This window comes from Trachypithecus francoisi, unplaced genomic scaffold, assembly GCF_009764315.1.
Source record: "Trachypithecus francoisi isolate TF-2019V2 unplaced genomic scaffold, Tfra_2.0 Lachesis_group5, whole genome shotgun sequence".
NCBI classification, from domain to species: domain Eukaryota; kingdom Metazoa; phylum Chordata; class Mammalia; order Primates; family Cercopithecidae; genus Trachypithecus; species Trachypithecus francoisi.
This window is the reverse complement of record NW_022681470.1, coordinates 102,554,811-102,559,159: the sequence shown is the minus strand read 5'-3', so window position 1 is coordinate 102,559,159 and position 4,349 is coordinate 102,554,811. Positions and strand designations below refer to the sequence as shown.

The window sequence follows — 4,349 nt, the reverse complement described above, 5'->3', positions numbered from 1 at the left end:
AATGTATTTCTTTGGGGGCCTGAAAAGTTAGGAGGGAAAGTTTCTCAAGTCCACTATTCAAGTCTAAATACCTCCGGGAGGTGAAGAGCTGCTTTGAATACACAGAGGTTCTCAGCCTCAGGGCACTTGAGAACCACCGGGTTTTTTGGTTTTATCTTGTTTTGTTTTTCGTTTTTGTTTTTGTTTTTGTTTTTGAGACGGAGTCTCTCTCTGTCGCCCAGGCTGGAGTGCAGTGGCACGATCTCGGCTCACTACAAGCTCCGCCTCCCGGGTTCACGCCATTCTCCTGCTTCAGCCTCCCGAGTAGCTGGAACTACAGACGCCAGCTACCACGCCCGGCTAATTTTTGTATTTTTAGTAGAGATGGAGTTTCACAGTGTTAGCCAGGATGGTCTCAATCTCCTGCCCTCGTGATCCGCCCGCCTCGGCCTCCCAAAGTGCTGGGATTACAGGCTGAGTCACGGCGCCCGGCCTACCTGGGGGTGTTTTTAAAGCTATCAATGTGCTAATTGGTCTGGGGCACACATACTATATATTTTTTAAAACAGTGATTCAAATCTGCATTTAGGGTTGCAAACCAATGGCCTGAAAAGCAAATTCTCCGTGAAAGGCAAATCATATACTGTGGGGTTGGAGCTCTGCAATTGGTGTTTTCTTAAGCCTCCCAGGTGATCTCGGTCAGTCCTGTAGTGGCGTTAATGAGCCTCCATGGGAGAGAACAACAGGTACAGAGAGAGGACCTAGCCTTGGGCACTGGAGGGGTAAGAGAAGATTCTGGAAGGGGAGCCTGACCAGAAGATAAACTTCCTTTCTGTAGGATCATGAAAAAAGTCTGATCTGTCCTTCCCCACGTGTGAGCTTGCCGCCTGTGTCTTGGCTTGTTCAAGGGAGCCTAGGATAGAGCGGGTTCTGCTTCTCGCAGGGGTCTTGTGGATGAGTAGCGGAAGCCCTCTGGAGAGAAAGGCCAGAGAGTCTCTCTGCCGCTGAAGCAGAGCGGCTGAGAAAGGTGAAGCTCCACCGCATGACCACAAGGTCGCGCCACACTCGCCCTCCCATCAGTATTTCTGGGAGTCAGGAGTCCAAGAATGGAGAATGACAGGACGGCAGGGGAGTGGGGAAGTTCCGAGCAGAAACTGTGGGGAGTGGAACTAATGAGCTGGGAGGACAACTAGCATTTATTTTTGTATAGTTTTTTGAGGGAGAGGAACAGAAATATCACTTGTTGGGAAAGTTAGGTAACGGGAGGATGCTTCCTCCTCATCCCCAGAGAGCTAAGTGGAACCATATTGGGCCCTCCTCAGCCACTCAGGGGAGTCGCTTTTCAAGGGAGTGAAATGTTTTATTGAAGAAACTCCAAGAAGAGAGGAAAGAAGCCTAAGAGAGAGGCAGCCTGACAGGTCGACAGATGGAATCAGCCCCTCTCATGCATATGGCTGAAAGCTGAAAGTCAGTTCCTCTGAAGATAGAGCGGTAGTTCCCGGATCCGCAACGCCTTTCATCTGCATGCTCACAGCTCCAGACTGATGGCAAATGGAGCGATTTACAGTGTCCCGGGAGAAGCAGAAACAGGGGCCCACGCTCCGTGTCTGCTTAGCTGATAGCAAATGGAGTGGAGCCCCTGGAGTTTGTAAACTAGGACCTTCTATTCAGTTTTGCCATGTCCGTAAAATGAGGATAAAAGAGATCTCTTTCTCTGGGTGGTTGTGAAGATTAAATAAAATATGTATGGGAACTGCCTGGCATGTAATAGGTACTCAGCAAATGTCTTGTCCGTGTTCCTCTTCCTCAGAAGTGCTCAACAGCTGTATGGTCAAAATATCATCGACTAGTCACACTCTTCTCAGTTTTTTTCCAGTGAAAATACAAAAAGGAAATAACACTTCCTTCTCCTGGATGAAAAAGCCACAAATGCAATTCTTAATTCAATCCAAGGAATTTTATTAGTTAAATGTAACTGACCTTTAATTGCTTCTCGGCCTTTTGGCTAAGATCAAGTGTAATAATAACTGCGCTTTAGGTAAACTTCCCAAGTTATGATACTGCCACTCTATAAGAATACTAATGAATAATAGGTAAACATCACTTTTCATTTCAGTTTACACAGCTTACTGTTTCTTTCAGTTATCAGGGTCTATACTTTTACAGGTCTTATCTCACCCAGTTAGCTAATCATCAATTGCTAATGTATTAAACATTTCAAATGATATTGTGAGCTAAAGACAGACTACCTACCTGAATGGCCACCGTCACTTTCAGAAGACTTCTGGGGGCTATGGCCTCAGGAACACAGCCCTGTCCCATACAGCTCTAGAAGTGACCATTTTTTTCCGGAACAAAAACCTAGGTAAATATTCACTGCAAGGAGACACTTCTATTAAGACGTTATCCAGCCTCCTCTTGATGGCCAAATGCAGTGGAGACTTCAGTCTTTATCCTTCTGCTCCTCCAGGCTGTATTTGCTGCTCTACACCTCTGTATAGACATACTTCCTTGGCTCGAGTGGCACTATTGGCTCATAGTTCTTAACTCTTTTCATGTCACTTTTCGGTGTCATGCTTGGGCTCCTCTCTTCCTTGTTTTACTTACAGAAGGTGATTCCCTGGATTTTGTCCTTGGCCATTCTCTTTTCGCTCTGTGGGCTTTACCTTGATTGATCTTGTCCTTACTCTTTTCAGATTTAATCACCTCCCATATGCTGATGACATGCAGCAGAGACAGTAACGCTCACCACAAGTGACATTCGCACCTCTACGTTTCTCAGTCACTGCAGTTAGGTGGGACCATAAAACCAATTCTGTCAATGAAATGTGAGCAGACATTATCTTTGTCACTTCCAGGCTGAGGAATTAAAAGACATACCTGTGATTATTTAGTCTTTCTCCTCTCTTTCCCAAGTGACTGAGAAGCACTCATGTTCTAGATACTGAAGTTACAAGGTGACGCAACCTTGTCAACTTGAGTCCTTAAGTAATGATGGGAAACAGATTCCCTCAATAACACGCACTTGACAGTACGAGTTAAGGAATAAACACCTTTTTTGCATTAAGTCACTGAGATGTGGGGTAGTCTGTTACTGCAATATGACCTGTCTTGTCCTGACTTCTAATACCTAGTCTTATATCAACATCTAGTAGTTAATAAACAATTTTTGTTAGCAAAACAAATAGCCATCTTTGTCCCTCACTGCTTCCCAGAGTTTCATATTTATTGTTCCCATCTGCTTCTGGACAAGTCCATTTCCCAGAACTGCTCCTCTTCTAGTATTCCATACCTCTGTTAGTAGCACAGCAGACTCTCAAGTTATTGAACCAAGAGCAGGAATCAGCCCAGAAACTTTCCATTGCCACCCCACTACAGTGAATCATGAAATGCTTCTAAAAATATCTCCTAAATATCTCTTCACCTTCCTCATTGGCTCTGTAAAGACTTGCCTGGACCAGTGGAATCGAATCTTGACCATTCTTCTCTCTTGCCCTGTCCTCCACCCGTCAAATCCCCTCTCCCCACTCTAGTCAGAGGAGATCATCTAAATTACAAGTCTGACCATGTTTAAAACCACTTGTGAGTCTCTGTCACCTATAAAATAAAGCCTGAACTCTTTGGCTTGTCACAGAGGCATCCTAGCACACATGGCCTGGACCCTATTTGAATCTCTGGCCTGCTGTCTGACCTCTCCCACATCGCCTTTTGCATTGTAATATCAATACTTCCTAATTCCTTGTAGCTCCACCTGTGTTGTGCAGCCTCATGCCTCCTTTCCTGACTCTGTGCCTGGCTAGACCATATCAGTTATCTAAGATTTACCTGGACATCATACCTGGCGGAGGGCCTTCCCCAGTTCTCACCTTCACCCTTCCTCTGTATTTCCACGGCACCCAATTTCAATTTTTATCACAGTGTTGTGGCTCCACTGTTGTTCATACACATGAGAGTGAACATGCACTTCCTGATAGGCCAAAATAGGCCAAGGACCTTTTTTGACTCCCTCAAGACATGTTTTATTTGGAGATTATTTGGTTCCAGATCTCTGTCATTTCCTTCCTTAGGTCTCATTATAATCTGCCTGAGGAGTACTCAGTATATAGTCTTCTTGCCTCCCCTCCCCTCCCCTCCCCTCCCTTCCCTGTCTCCCTCTCTCCCTCCTTCCCTCCCTCCCCCCCTTCCTTCCCTCCTTCCTTCCTTCTTCCTTCCTTCTTTCCTTTCTCCCTTCCTTCCTTCCTACTATCCTTCCTTCCTTCCTTCCTACTATCCTTCCTTCCTTCCTTCCCCACTTCCTTCCATCCTTCCTTCCTTCTTTCCTTCCTTCCTTCTTTCATTTCTGTTTCCCTTCCCTTTCCTTTTCCCTTTCC

General features: G+C 45.6%; 1 pseudogene; it reads left to right on the top strand.

Moving 5' to 3' along the window:
* The first annotated feature begins 1,964 nt into the window (after nt 1-1,964).
* Nucleotides 1,965-2,175, top strand: LOC117076908 (annotated as a pseudogene).
* Nucleotides 2,176-4,349: the final 2,174 nt, after the last annotated feature.